Source organism: Hipposideros armiger, unplaced genomic scaffold (genome assembly GCF_001890085.2).
Source record: "Hipposideros armiger isolate ML-2016 unplaced genomic scaffold, ASM189008v1 scaffold_520, whole genome shotgun sequence".
Classification (NCBI taxonomy): domain Eukaryota; kingdom Metazoa; phylum Chordata; class Mammalia; order Chiroptera; family Hipposideridae; genus Hipposideros; species Hipposideros armiger.
In genome coordinates this window covers 1-16,723 of record NW_017731870.1, presented here as the reverse complement: position 1 = coordinate 16,723, position 16,723 = coordinate 1, and the positions used below count along the sequence as shown (strand labels likewise).

Sequence of the window (16,723 nt, the reverse complement as noted above, 5' to 3'; positions counted from 1 at the left end):
ACTACAGTTAGAATGTAAAGTAGACCATGTCCAGTGTCCTCAAATAAGTACATGGTGCCAACCATGGGGGTGATGGTGACTCTCAAAGGAAAAAGGAATTACAGCTGATGGGGAGGATAAGGAGACACTCAGTGCACTTAATGCAGGCAGTGTGCCTAAAGAGGTGCTGTGATCACCACAGGCGGAGGTGGCTGTGGTGACGGGGAAGGGCATTCTCAGCTGGCACTTTCCAGTGCAATGCGACTTACACAGGCAATTTAAAAGTTTCTAGTAGCCACATTAAAAAAGTAAAAAGAAACAAGTAAAGTTAATTTTAATAGTATATTTTTAACACAGCATATGCAAATATTATCATTTCAATATGTAATCATCATAGCATTATTCATGAAATAGTTACATTCTTCTTTTTCATACTAAGTCTTCAAACTATGACTCATATTTTTACATTCACAGTACAGCTCAATTTGGACTAGTCAAATGCTCAACAGCCACATGTGATTAATGGCTACCAGTAAATGGAGGGACTGTCACGAGCAGGGCCAGGAGAATGGACAAGTTTGCAAGGAACAAATAGAAGGAACTTCAAAGTGTGGACAGAATAAGTGTTAGGAGTCAGGGGACTGAGGGTGAAAAAAATCAGCTCAAGATGGATTGTGGAGGCTCTTAAATGCCAAAGTGCAGTGTTTGTACTTAATTCAAGAGGTCTTTGAGCAGAGAAGGGACTGGAGTTTTGCCCCAGGCAGACGATGAAATAGGCAGAAATGTTGAAGGTGAACTAGAGCAGGGAGAGGCAGGGAGAGGTTCTGCCCAGAGGATCTAATGGAGGTTGAAAATAAAAGCCATAGCTAGGGAATTTGGAGAAAGTGAATGAATGCAGAATAATACAATGGGAATTCTTTTTTCAGGATTCTTCCCTTTGTCCTCCTCCTAATCCTGCTAGTGTGTTCATGAAGAGCTTCCTAATATTTCTCTTGCAGTGCTTTTATGAAGTTTCTTCTCTACCCCATCTCCTGAGGATCTGGTGATAATCACAGCAGAAGTCCACCTACGAATGGGTTAAAACCTCTTCCTTTGTAAGACACCATCTTTTATTCTGTTTCATTTCCCCTAATTTATTAGAGTTTTATCACAACAACCAGGAAAATGCATATAACCTTGTCTCCAGTAGGGAGATCTGTTTCTTAGCCCAGCCTAATGTATAACCTGCATGGATAGGGGTAATTTCCCCGGCCCTTTCCTGTCATCTTCTCCATTGTTATTTGAAGTCATCTTTCACTTCACCCTCTGTGGAGAGTGTTTCTTCACGCATTCTCTCCTACCAACTTTCTGTGGTACAGAGAACTACTTCCAGTCCCTGTTCCAGTTTCTTCTGGTTAATGAGGCTTTTTTCAGAGAGGCAGAGTGACATTTAGAAAGTAAAACTTGAATGGCATTTCCAGCCATTTGAAATCATCATTTGAATTTGGAGTTGCTTTGCTAGAAACCTCACAGACAGAAAGAAGTTCTTTCTCCTATTTTTTAATGTGATTATCTATGCAAGACAATTACGTATCTAGGAATCCAAATTACAGTTGCCTTCTTCTCATCTCTTCAACTATTTTTCTCAAGGAAATGGGCCTTATAAAAATGATAAATGAAACAAGATAAAGAGTTATTGAGAAGTTCATAAGCTGTGGCAAAACAGAAATTAAGCAAAAAAACAATCTTTCGGAGATACTGTGGAAGGGGCAATAAAGTCTGTATTAAGAGAGTATTTTGATACATAAAAGGAAGAATTCCCCATTCCACCTTTTGAAAACAAAGATTATATAATACACATAGAAAATCATGCACAAATCTTAAGTATACAGTCAACAAATTATTATAAAATAAAAACTTCTGCACACCTTTCCACAAACTAAGTGAAGACTCAAACACCTGTGTTTCCCTGAAAACAAGAACTAATCGGAAAATAAGCCCTAACTGGAAAATAAGCCCTAGCGTGATTTTTCAGGATGCTCGTAATATAAGCCCTACCCCAAACATAAGCCCCACTTAAGATCGTCATCCAGACATGACTGTTTGAATAAATGTAGATTTTTGTACATGAATAAATGAATAAATGTAGATTGTTAGAGCAAAAATTAATATAAGACCGGTCTTATTTTCGGGAAAACACGGTGCCAACAAAACAGAAACCTCCCTCTTGTCCTCTCCCAAACATTATCCCTCTCTCCTTCCCCATCAGAACTCTCCTCCTCCACACCACTACTGCCTTTTATATATACAGGCCCTATATTCTGCCTGTTTTTTAACTTTGTCTAAACCGCTTCTTGCACTCAATAGTATACCTGTGAGATTCATCTATGTTGTTTGTGCAGTTATAGTTCATTAATTTGCATGAACGTTTCATATCCATTTAGAAATGCCACAATGTTTTACCCTTTCCACTAATGATAAACATTTGGGGCATTGATTTTTTTTGTCATAATTAGTTCTGCTATGAAAACCCTTGCATGTATCTTGCTGCACATTTGTACATACTTCTGTTGGATATATGCCTAGCATGAAGTGACTGGGTCAGAGAATATATGCATATGTTCAATTTTAGTAGATAATATGCAACAAATATACCAAATATTTGTACCAATGTGCATTTTTATTATTAGTGTATATGAGTTACAGTTGCCCCTCACATTCTTGTTAACACTTAGTATTGCCAGTGTTTTTAAATTTTAGCCATTTTAGTGGCATATGGTGATATCTCAATATATTTTAATTTGTATTCCCTGATTATTAATAAGTTCAGCACATTTTCATATGTTTATTGGCCATTTAGATAGTTTACTTGTGAGGAGCCTGTTCAAATCTCTTGCTGTCTCAGATTTTTGTTCATTATCTACAGATGATATAATTGTGTACACACAAAATACAAAAAAATCTATAGATAAACTATTAGAATTCAAAAATAAACAAGGTCACTGAACACAAGATCAATATTAAAAATTAATCACTTCTTTTTAAACTAGCAAAAAAAATTGGAAATGACATTTAAAAAATTATATCATTGACATTAACATAAAAGACCTACTGCCAATAGGTGGCAGGATGGCTCAGCTAAAAAAAATTTAAAATAGTGCTCGCTTCGGCAGCACATATACTAAAATTGGAACGATACAGAGAAGATTAGCATGGCCCCTGTGCAAGGATGACATGAAAATTCGTGAAGCGTTCCATATTAAAATAAATAAATAAATAAATAAATAAATAAATAAATAAATAAATAAAAATAAAAAATATATAAAAGATCTACTAGACAGAAATTGTCACAGCCAAGAGAAGCCTAAGGAGACATGACAATTAAATATAATGTGGCATTCTGAATGAGATTCCAGAACAAATGAACATTAGGTAAAAACTAATGAAATCTGAATAAAGTACGGACTTTAATTTTTTTTAATAGGGCTAACAGGGCAAATTGTCTTCATCTTTTTCTTGGCCTCCAGATACAAGTTATAATTCAATTTTTCATTCAAATAACATGGCCAGAAACCAGTGAAAAATATAACAGGTTTTTTTTCCTTAAAATTAGACTGATTTCTTTCACCTTGATCACCAATGAGGGTTACGCAACTTCTCTCACTTGTTCTTTTAATAAGTGGTGGGGTGGTAAGCATCAATAAGAAGGGAACTCAGACTCTACAATAGGAGGCTGCCAAATCCAGCCTTCTTCTGAGAAGCACACGTTCATGTACTGAATAAATATTTATTTAGCAAATATTTATTAATCACATCACAAAGAAAAATGGTGAATCTTACAATTTTTTTTGGCTATTTTTAGAATGTCTTTCAATAAGGCATTGGTTTGATTGGATGTCTTGCTCATTCTTTCTGAGGTTTATGCCAACATATTTTATGGTTTATTATTGTTGTTGCAATTATGAACAAAATAATATTTTTCATTACATTTTCTAATTTTGAAGGGGACTAACTTTTCATTATATTTTGATTATATATATATATATATATATATATATGTTACTAATTTTGGTTTTTGTATCTGTCCAACTTTGCAAATACTATATCTAAAAGCTTTTGGTTCACTTGTCAGATCTTTAGAGAAACAAACACTCTGTATGCAAGTAAAAAATTTAAAGGACTGAAAATACCAAGTGTGATGACGACATGGAGTAATAAGGAATCTTATACACTGCTGTAGGGTGTGTAAATTTGTACAACTACTTTGGAAAACATTATGATATTATTTAGCAAAGCTAAAAATGTGCATAGCCTATGACCCAGTAAGTCCACTCTTAGCAATTACCCTGGGAAAAAAAACATGCAGATATGCATCAGGATATATGTACAAAAATATTTATAGCAGCACTATTCATAATAGTCCCAAACTAGAAAAAGCCCAAATATCCCTTAAAAGTTGTATGGGATAAATATATTATAGTTTATGCATATAATAGGATGACAAATACCAATAAAAATGAAGAACTACAACTATATGCACAAATAGGGGAAAATCTCACAAACATAATGCTGAGTGAAAGAAACTAAACTCAAAAGAATACATATTTCATTTATATAAAGCTGAAAAACAGGCCAAAATTAGACTGTGTCATTTAGTGTAAAATTATAAAGAAAAGTGAGGAAGTGATCACCATAAAATTCAGGACAGAGGTTACCTCTAGTGAGGAGGGATGGAATTATGTCTAAGAGGCACACAAGATGGTGATTGGTGGGGAGGCTTGCAAAATGTTGCAAAATTTGATTGTTCTTATTGGTTGGTGATTACATGAATATTGCTTTAATTATTCATTAAAATTTATACTTACATTTTGTGTACTTTTGTGTATGATTGTTATATTTCACAATAAAAGGTTAGTAAAGAATCAAAGCTATGCTGAAACATGTGTTCTTACTATTATCTAAATCTCTTAGCTGATCATTCTGAATAGTATCAACCACAAGAGTATAATATTTCCCCATACTTCTTAGTTTTCTAAATTGTAATGAAAATAAGCAGAATTGAAGATTAGGCAGAAGATGAACAGAAATTCAAGCCTACTGTGGGCAGTGAGCATCCCTTCAACCTTTTATGATGATGATGCAAATGAGTGATTCTCAAAATGTGGTCTGAGGACTTTGAGGTTCCCAGACTCTCTTTTAGGGGTCTTTAAGGTCTTCTATTTTCCAACTACATATCTATCTATGTGAGACTGGATTTCCTTTAAAGAATTAAAACAAAACAACATATCACAACAGATCAAACAGAGCAGGTATAAGAACCCAGTTATTTCCTATTAATTGCCAGACATTAAAGAAATTTGCAAAACTTTAAAACACTTTCATTAACTTTTTTTGTGTTGGAAAATACAGTTGTTTTTCATAAAAATATATTTTTATGTTAACATAAAGTGGGTTTTTTGTTTTTTTAAAAAGAATAAATATTTAAAACATTTTAAGTTTTAATTTATAACACAGTAAATATCAACAAATATAGCCCACATAAATACAATTTCTTTGGGGTCTCAATCATTTTTGAGAGTATCAGTGGATCCTGAGACCAAAACATTTGAGAACTGCTGCTATGGATAGTATTTACAATTACCTATTTGGGTGGTTAATTGAGGATGAGTATTATAGATTTATAATAACATTAATTTTTTTCTTTATTGTTTATTCTATTCAAATCAAAGAACAACAAAAGTGATATTTTTCCTGACTTTTGGTATCAACTGTGGTGTGAGATTCCACTTGGAGTAAAGTTCATTGAAAAAGGAGGAAGATGCGAAGGTAATGAGGACACAGGAAATGAGGAAGAGCTTTGTTCAAAAAGAATACTCTCCCCCATAATAAAATGAGTGGTAATCTCACTAAGAGTTCTAATTTCAATGGAGAAATTTTGCTCAGCAACCTAGAAAGTTTCTGTGAAGCTTCAGAACCACAATGGAAAAGCTAATATTTAGGATGAGGGAAAAGTCTGTCTCCCCAGTTTCCCACCTGCTGCCCCACTCTCACCCTCACTCGGTGCCCGAACTGGTTTGCCCAGGCTGGAGGTTCCCTGAAACCATCAGCCAACAGCTGGTGAGGTAGAGACCCCACCTTTAGGTCTCCTGCCTGGTACGAAGAGGCAGCATATGCAGCTGAGATCTAAGTGCCACTGCTTTCATACTCTTCTCTCTTCCTTTTTTCCTTTCCCTGGATATCTATCTGCAGGCTTTTGACTCGACTCATGCCTCAGTTTTCCCTCCTGATTACCTCAGGTGGGACTAGGCCACTTCACTGAGAGCCCTGCCTAACTCTTGCTAATGCACCCCTCCTCCAATATGCATACACGACCAGAGAGTTCTACACCCTGCATCCCCTGCCACACTCCTGTCAAAAGGTTAATGATCCAGGGACACATAAGGGCTGCCTACCCACTGTCTCCCACTATTTTCTGCCGGAACTCCCGCTGCTGCTAGTAACTCTAGGTTGGCCCGCTCAGATATAGATGTCAGTCTGTACCAAGCCTGGGTTTACTTTTCCTTCAGATACCAGGCAGTTCTCTGAGCTGGACATATTTAATTCTCACAATCACTCTTAGCGGTGGATTGAGACAGCCCTAGGGCTGAGAAAAATTATATGAACAACACATTTACAGCAGCTGCTGAGTAAGCTTGAGCTCCTTCTCCTCTGCTAACACAGAGGCATGTCTTATTTTTGATTTCTGTGTGAATTTCCTGTCTCCGAAGCAGTTTCTGAATCTTTAAAGTGAAACTGCCCAAAGCAAAACCCTCTACATAATTAAAACGTACAACTACATTTAGTTTTATTTCATCATCAGGGATTGTATACTGAATTGGGGGATGTGAAAAATAGCAATGAGCTGATGCAACAAGTGAAAAGGAAACCAAAGGCAAGTTGTCAAACTGGATTTGAAGAATGAGGCGGGGATTCCCCTTCTGGCACTGAATCTTCAGAGCAAAGGATCCTTCCAGCTGCCTGCAAGAGGCCTGGTGGGAAGTTTTCATTCCTGAATGTGAAGGAAAACCAAGACACCAGTGGCAGAAGGTATATCCTTGCAGACAGCTGGTGTGTGTGCCAAGTAGGAACGGCTCTGCCTAGCACTCTGGGATGTTTACTGTGACACACTTGGCCCAGTCATCCCAGTGAATGGCTATTCTCTCCCTTGTGCAGTGACTGAGCCGGCACTTAAAAGTCTCCTGGACAGCTGTCTTGGAACTGCCTCATTTCCCTGTCGACAGGCCCAGAACTTTAGGGAATAATCTAACTAGACTCAAATAGAAGAGCCAGCATGTCAGGAGTAGTCACTAAGTGCCAAGTACCATTCTGAGCACATTCCATAAATTAACGCAATTCATCCTCACCACAGTTTTATGATGTGGTACTGTGATTATCTTTTTAACAGATAAGGAAACTGGGCACAGTGAGGTCTCTTTTCCATTCTTGGGTTAAGAAATTTAACAGTAACATCCTGATCTTTAAGTTTTAGTAGGAACATTCAAGGGCTGGTGTAACTTTCCCATTTCTCATTTCTAGGCCCGTTACAGGGAAGGAAACTTGCTCTTGCTCTTAGCTCTTACTTATTATTTATTTCTTATTTTTACAAAATGTCCAATTTTTTCAATTAGCTCTTGTTTCCAAGTGGCCTGCACCTCTCTCGTCCTTCTCTCATTGTCCAATTCTTTCAATGTCTTTCGTTATTCATCTACCAGTCTTAAAGTACCAGTTATTTGATGATGTCTCTCCATTTTACGACCCTTCCCTTCCACCCCACTATGCCTATGGCTCTTTGCAAATACAGCACTTCAATTAGAAGACTTATCATTGTTCTGTAATTGATGGTTTATTTATTATGTCTCATCCTGGAGATTTGATTTTTTGAGTCTGACATTGTATCTCCAGTCATTAGCACAGTGTCTTACCAAGCCTATGGTAAGAGCTTAAGTATTGTTTATTGAGTAAATGCTTGCTAGGAATATGAGCTTTAATGAGCTTCTGACTGTCAAATTGCAAGGAGTTGCCTCAGCACTATTTGCTGAGAGTTCATTTATTAAGTTCTCTCAACAAGAATTTGAGCACTTACTATATCCATGAGCACATTGCGAAGCAAAGTGAACAAAGGAAGAAGAATAAAATTTAAAACACAATATAATTTATTTTGATAAAACTTAAATAATGTTTTAGACAAGTTTAGCCCCATTGCATGAGGGTCTTCTTGCTACCTCTTAGACTCTTTTCAGGGTGGTGTATCCAAAACAAATAGAAACTCATCATCAAATTCTTTAAAGAGCAATAAATTCTTCACTGAAGTGTCATAACGATAGTAAAGTGGAAAATTATATCATATGCTATTGAGTAAAATATATTTAGTTTCTGTTTTAACAGGGCATGGAAAAATATGAGACTAATTAATTCATTTCGCAAGGCTATTATAACCTGGTTAACAAAATCAGAAGAGAAAAATCATGGGACATTCTTACTTATAAACATGAAGTTAAAAATACCATGTTAAATATTAGAAAACCAAACCCACAGGCGTATTACAAATAAACAACTGGAATTTATCCAGGATATTATGACAAATCAAGATTTAAAAAATCTGTTCCTGTAAATCGCTATATTAGTAACTAACAAGGAGAAAAACTGAACACTAAGCTCAATAGGTCCCCAAACCCCAGCATTAATTAAAAACCTTATACTTTAGCCTAATGAGGCTTGAAGAAAGAGTTTAAAGCTGACTGATGTTATTGTATCAATTAAGAATGCTTTCTGTTATAACAAACAACTCAGTTAATAGAGGCTAAAATAATGAAAGCAAATGCTTATCTCAATTTGGAAGTCTGTTGGGTGATGGTTGCAGGGTTAGGTGAGCAGCTTAAAGCTATGAACGTGCTGAACTTGCATTTCTGTGACTCTCTTCATCTTTTACTCATGGTAACAGGGCAGGTACACCAACCCCAAGCATCAAACTCTTACAAGAGCATCTCTAAGAGGAAGGGAGGAGTAAGAGATGAATTCTTTCTAGAAGTCCCCAGTAGACTTCCCCCAATTCTCACTGGATACAACTGTGTCACATGACTATATCTGGCTTATATTTGTCTCTCCCTACTCACTTTGATTATAGAGTTAGGCCTAAAGCGGCAAGAAGAACCTATGAAACTGTGACAGAGGGATTGTGCTGTTTTTCAAATGGCTTAACTAATTGCCTCAACACCCACTTTCCCACTGATTTGAAATGCCACCTTTATTATATGCAAAGGTCTACTAAATTCAATTGTCTTATCCTCTACCTCTATTCTGTTTTCTTGATCTACTTGTCTATTATTAAATAATACCACTTGGTTTTGATCTCTATAGACTTAGAGGATTATTTGACATTTCATAATTCAAGTTTATCTGTACATTTCTTCCTTTCTCAGATTTTCTTAGATTTTCTTATAAATTATTTCTTCCTGATACATATTCCAGTCAGCTTGTCAAGTTCCATCTAAAAATCTTGTTGCAGTATGGATTAGCAATACATTGAATTTATACATTAATACACAATGCAGCAATTAAAAAGAATGCAGTAGGGCCAGCCGAGTGGCTCGTTGGTTAAGAGTTGCCTTGGGAGCACGAGCTCTGAGCAGCAAGGCTACCGGTTCAGTTCCCACATGGGCCAGTGATGCTGCACCCTTTACAGCTAAGATGGTGAACAACAGCTCGACCTGGAGCTGGGCTGCCGTGAGTCGCCGGCAACGGTGGAGGCTGCAGTGGGGCGCCGTGAGCTACTGAGCGTGGCCGGCAGCCAGCGTGAGCTGCCATGACCTGCCGTGAGCCACAGTGAGTGGCCATCCAATGGCCAGCGACAACTGCCTTTGCCAGGAAGAACGCAATGATCACAATACCAACATGGGCCAGTGAAGCGATGTCCTCCACAACTAGACTGAAGAACAAAAGGACAGCAACTTGTCTGTCCCGCTTCCTTGATTCCCCAATTTAAAAAAAAAAAAAAAAGCAGTAAATTTTTATGTACTAATAGGGGTAACTAGGATCTATTATTAAGTAAAACAAACAAATTCAATATTGATATATATGGAATAATAATATTTATGTAATATATACTAAATATTTCTATATGTGTAGATTTACTAAATACAACGAGAAATGTCTAGAAGGATACACATTAAAATATTAGCAGTGTGGAATTGGGGTGGATCCTCCAAGAAGCCCAGGGTAGGCTTTTTACTTCTATGAATTGTTTGCAAATTTAACAATGACAGTATATTCAAGCATATTTTGTAAAAATAAATAAATTTAAGAAACCCTCTTTAGTTCTTAAAGGCAGACTTTCGATGACAGCTACTCATCCTCACATCTTCCCTTGTCTCTCTGCAAACCCAGCCCAGCTTGCTCTTGCTGTAGCCCTCCAATCTGTTAAGATGTTTCTCTTGTGAGGAACTTCAGTTGCACCTCTTCATCCTTAACTCCAATGAACCCAACGCTGATTGCTGAGAGACACAAACAGGGGTTAAAGAAGGAGCTGAGAACATTTACACTTGACTATTTCTCTCCCTGTTACGTAGATTTTGAAAATGAAATATTTAACAGTATAAGGCAATGCCTGATAAGTGTTACATGCAAGAAACAATAAGGTAGAGCAAGGGAAGAATGATGGGAGCTCATATTCTGAGGCTTCCACGAGGCCCTTGTTTAGATATTTTTCCTGTATTTACCTGTGAATTTTTTTTATACTGGTGTGTGTGCCAGTATTATTTTTAATACTGCCTTCAATTTTCTCACTACTGAATAGTAATGAGAAAAATACTGAATAGGGCTCAGTCTGTCACTAACTCATTACTGACATTACCCTCTTCATGATCACCAAGGACTTGATTGGCAAATTCAGTAGACTTTTCTCAGTTTAATACAAGCAATAACAATCCACTTTAGAGGCCAAGTTTTGTTCTGTATTGCATGCATTATCTCCTTTAATCAATTAACTATCCTGCAAAGAAAGTATTATCATTCCCATTTTGCAGAGAAGAAAACTTGAAGCTGCTCAAAACGGTTAAGTATATCTCCCAAGGTCATCATACAGTTAGTCATTGGGAAGCCAGAATTTAAACATTGGTTCAGACTCTGAACAAATTCCATGCCCTTACCCAAAATGATACAATTCATGGGTGTCCATGAAAGACTTAAAATATTTTTAAACATTTTAATTGTAATAAAATACACTGCATAAAGTTTAACATCTTAACTATTTTTAAGTATATAGTTCAATAGTGTTAAGTATATTTTCACATTGTACAACCAATCTCCAGAGCTCTTTTCATCTTGCAAAACTGAAACTCTGTACCCATTAAACAATTCCCCATCCTCTCTTCCCCCAAGCCTGTGACAATTATCATTCCACATTCTGTATATGTAAATTTGACTACTCTAAGTACCACATATAATTGAAATCATACAGTATTTGTCTGTTTGTGACTGGCTTATTTCATTTAGCATAATGTCCTCAAGGTTCAACCATGTGTCGAATTTCCTTTTTTTTTAAACTATTTTATTTTTTATTATTAAAGAAATTTTTTCAATTACAGTTCACATTCAACATTATGTAGTTTCAGATATACAACATAGTGAATACTCATTTGTATAACTTATGAAGTGATCACTCTGATAAGTCTAATACCTACCTGACACCATAAATAGTTATCAAAATATTATTGACTATATTCCTTATGCTGTACTTTGCATCCCCAAATTTCCTTCCTTTTTAACACTGAATAATATTCTATTGTATGGCTATACCACATTTTACTTATCCATTCATCTATCAGTAGATACTTGGGTTGCTTCTACTTTTTGGCTATTGTAATGCTGTTATGAACATAAGTGTACAAATATCTCTTTGAGATCTTGCTTTCATTTTGGGGGGGGTATACACCCAGAAGTGGAATTGCTGGATTATATGGTAATTGTATTTTTAATTTTTTGAGGAACCACCATACTTTTTTCCACAACAGCTGCGCTATTTTACCTTTTCACCAACAGTGCACATGGCTCCAATTTCTCCACATCCTCACCAAAGGTTTTTTTAATAGTAGCAATTCTGAATGTGAGGTAGGATCTCATTATGGTTTTGATTTGCATTTCCCTATGATTAGTGATGTTCAGTATCTTTTCATGTCCTTGTTGAACATATATTCCTTTGGAGCAATGTCTGTTCAAGTCTTTTGCTCATTTTTTAATTAGGTTGAGGTTTTATAGTTGTTATCCATGCAAGACTTTTATCTCCCAAAAATATTGTCCTGTGGTTTTTGAGGCCCTGTTAGTTCCCAGTCAGCTTCTCTTCATATTTAACCAGTTTTCTCCCCGGCCCTTGAAATATAGAGGCATTGACAAAAGATCAAAATTATCTGAATTTCTCTATATAATTGCTACAGAAGACTCAGAGATGAATAATTATTTACTGACTAACTACTATGTGCACAGGTAATAACAATAACAGCAATAACAAATATCTCTACCTTATGGCTGTCCACTAACCCCTGAAGCATCTCCCCTTGTTATAGGCACCAAGCAGGAAATTGTGCCCATGCCTTGGGCTTTCTTCAACTGTTTTCCCTTCCACCTCTAAACTACATCTTAAGAAACCACATTCAATCCCTCCTCAACATGTCCATTGTGCTATGATTCATGCCAGGCTACCCCTATTCCCTCTTTATTCAGGAATCTTGCTTAGGTTTATTTTGTGGGATCAGGCATTAGGTATTTATTCAAAATGTATGTGCAAACAAAAATTGTTTTAAAAAATTGCTTGTATTTACCATAATTTAAAAATGAATAGTAAGTAGTCTCATACAAAATATAATACTAAACAAGTGTTTTGTGAACAATAAATATTTTAATAAATATACTTTAATAAATATTTCAAATAACTTAAATAAAAATTACATAAGTTTTTTCAGCTGTAGCAAATAGATTGTGCATTTCTCTGTTTTAAACAACTTATTGTAACTTATAACATTTAATATAATTTTACAATAATCCTTTACATTTGCTATTACTTATTTTTCATCTGTTATAAAAATAGAGATGAAGATTGCACTTCGAGTCTTAGAAAATAGTCATTTGGTTGACCAGATGAACAGTTTTCAGGCTCAACATCTCCTTTATTTCCTGAATTTTCTGTGAGCTTGTTAACAAAGAACAAGCACCTACTGATTTCCACCCTGACAACCTCCCAAGTACAATAGCTGTTTTCTCTCTCTTTCAGATACAGACTGATTCCTCGGAAGTACCTCTTCACAGCCAGTCTGGAGTTCTCACTTGCCAGAGGTGACTGTTCCACTTCCTTTTTCTTCCCTAAACACATCTCCAGGTCATTCAGCTGCTGATCAAGTCCAATGAGGAATTTATCCAGGAGGGTCTTATCCCAAGCCGTAAGAGAGCCACTTGTGCTAAAGAGGTTGAGGACCTGCTGGGAGCACCTCATGCCTGACAGCTCTAGCTTCCGTCTTCTCAAACTGGCTCCCGTTCAAAAGTATCTGAGGAAATCCAAAGTCAGCCCTGTCTGTCAGACAGGACAGAATGGAGAGTCTCTCCATTTGACTCAAAACTGTGAAAGTTTCCAGGTTGCCAGAGCTCAGAGGCAGGTCAGCCCAGAGAGCAGGCAGGGCTGGAGCACAGCATCCCCAGGGCCAGCAGCACAGAGATAGAGAGGGCCATCGAGAAGCTGGGTGATTCTGCAGGACCTCCTGAAGGGATAGTCTTGGCAAGTTCTGAGGAGTTTGGGTGATGAGTGCCTTTTAAATAGTGGATAGGAACTTTCATTTTCCAGGGTTTTTTAAAAAATTATTATTGTCTTCCATTTTTTTCACTTTCCTTTCCCTTTCCACTTTTTTTTTTTTTTTTTAAGAAACAAATTAAGGGCCAGCCGAGTGGCTCAGTAGGTTAAGAGCACAAGCTCTGAGCACATGGGCCAGTGAGCTGCACCCGAGCTGAGCTGCTGCTGAGCTGCCAACCGGTGGCCGGATGGCTCAGTGGTTACAGCGTGCACTCTTAGCAACAAGGTTTCCGGTTCAACTCCCACATGGGATAGTGGGCTACGCCCACCTGCAACTATGATTGAACATGGCACCTTGAATTGAGCGGCCCCGAGCTGCCAAAGAGCAGCCGGATGGTGACTGGATTTGGAGCTGAGCTAGCAGCGCCCTCCACAACTAAGACTGAAGGACAACAACTTGGCTGTGCCCCTTCCCCAATTACCCAACAAAATCTTAAAAACAAACAAACAAAAAAGAAACCAATTAAAAATGTACATTTATTGACATGAGTGCCTAGATGGGGGACTCCAAACTACATGTACCAGTGCAGTATCTTCCATAGCATTATAACATATTTTTCACAATTCTTAGGTTGCTCTTGAGGAGAAAAGCCTGGACAAAGTCAGAGAAGGGAGAACCACTCATACAATAAATGGTGGTGCTTTCAGGACAGCAGGAAATACTCAAGAGCTTATAAAAGAGAAGATTGTAATTTTTCTTTTCTTATTTACACATTTCCTCTTTTTAAAAAAAAGTATTTAATTGTTTATGTATCTTAAAGATATCACCTGATTTGGTCTTAAACTCACGGAAGTTATTTTGGGGGAAACAGTATCACAGATATTGTTTGTTAAAAATAAATTATAGTACACCTATGCTCTGCCAGACACTTTGATAGGTGCTAGTTTCCTAAAAGTTTCAAGTTTGCCAGTATGTGATTCTCCCTGTTCTCTACCAAGTATAACCGTTCACAGTAAAAACTCTGTCTCAGTCATTGTATGGTGATATAGGTAATCTCATCTCCTTAGATATTCCATTGACAAGTGATAGCCTACCACATGCTCAGGGATAATGGGGCTGCAACGGTATTCATATCTTATCGTGATATGTCTTCATTGAATCTGTAATATGATGATTATTTGTAATAATATTGATGGCAGCAATCTTTAATTATATTAGGCTCTCAGCAAAGTATTTTATAAACATTATTTTATTTAATCTGCTCAGCTTCCCCATGAGATAGTTACTATAATTATTTACATTTTGGAAATATGGAAACTGAAAGTTCAGGGATGTTACTTAACTTGCTAAAAGCCACAATTTACTAGGTAAGTGGTTCTTTATTGTTATACTATTCTGTCTCCATATTACTCCTCATTAACCTTAAGCATTCTTCTTTAACTACACTCTGTATGCTTATAACTAATTAATCAACCTAATTATTTAACATCTGACTGACTACCTGCTAGACTATAAAGCACTTTGAGGGCAGTAATGCCCATATCCGTGTGTCCAGCAAGATATCTGTCACTGAAGAGGCACACAGAGGGTTCTCTGTCCTGTATCTATAATAGTAAAAAAAGGACTACGTCTTCCAAAGAGTGAGCAGACCTAGAATTTGGGGAGTGTATCAGAAAATGATAATCTTCTGGATTTCTAGTCAAGATGGTGGAGTAGGTAAATGCTGTGCTTGCCTTCTCTCATGACCACATCAAAATTACAACTAAACTACGGAACAATCATCGTTGAGAATTTTCCTGAAGTCTAGCTGAATAGAAGTCCTGTAACTAAGAGCAAACATTGAGATTGGTAGGAGGGGCACAGATACAGAACATGCTGGTCTCCATACCCACGTGCGGCGGTTAAAAATTAGGAGGGATATCTTGGCTGCAAAGGCCCACCTTGAGGGGTAAGGGGTTCCAACCCCTCAGCTGGCTCCCCAGCCCAGGATTCAAGGGCTAGAAAGAGAAGCCCACACAAGTTCTGACTTTAAAAACCAGTAGAGATTGTAGCCTAGTGAGAGACAGAGAGTTGTTGGAGTTTCAAGCATTCCTTATAAAGGGTCCTAGTTCAAGGCTTGGCCTCTCCCAGGTACCTCCAAGCCCAGTCTGCAGATTGCTTTGTGGCTCATTCCAGGTGGCCCCAGGCAGGGTACAGGCTACAGCTAAACTTGGCCTGTCACAGGACCCCTCCCAGGACTAGAATTGGCACACTCAGTGGCCGGTTTCTAACCAAGCTGAGCATCACCAGGCCACTTCCAATGATGACATATTCAAAGGGCAGACTGGGCAAGCACCAGAGTCCTGTTAAAGCAAATTCTGCAGTGTAGCATCAGCCCTTGCACAACAGCTGTAGTCAGAGCAAGTCCTCACAACCACTCAGCCCAAGGGTCAGTCCCTTCTATTGATGTGCAAACAGTAACCAAGTCTCATCTACAACAGAAGAACACACACAAACCACACAAGGGACACACCTGCAGCACCTGGCTCAGGTGACCAGGGAGACTGTGCCACTGGGCCCCACATGACACCTACTACATAAGGCCACTCTTCTAAGACCAGGAGACATAGTGGCCCTACCTAATACATAGAAACAAACACTGGGTGGCAGGCAAAATGGGGAGACAAAGAGATATGTCCCAAACAAAAGAACAGAACACAGCTCCAGAAAAATAATTAAGCAAAGTGGAGACAAGCAATCTACCAGGCTCAACATTCAAACCACTGGTTATAAGGATGCTCAATGACCCCTGTGAGAACTTTAACAAAGAAATAGGAAACATAAAAAAGAACCAGTCAGAAATGAATAATAATGTTGCTGAAATAAAGACTACATTAGAGGGGCCAGCTGAGTGGCTCAGTTGGTTAAGAATTAGCTTAAGAGTGCAAGCTCTGAGCAACAGGGCACCTGGTTCA

The 16,723-nt window shown here is 37.5% G+C and overlaps 1 pseudogene; it reads right to left on the bottom strand.

The window, feature by feature from the left end:
• Positions 1-13,063: 13,063 nt before the first annotated feature.
• LOC109396415 (interferon alpha-2-like) lies at positions 13,064-13,710 on the bottom strand (annotated as a pseudogene).
• Between the last annotated feature and the right edge of the window lie 3,013 nt (positions 13,711-16,723).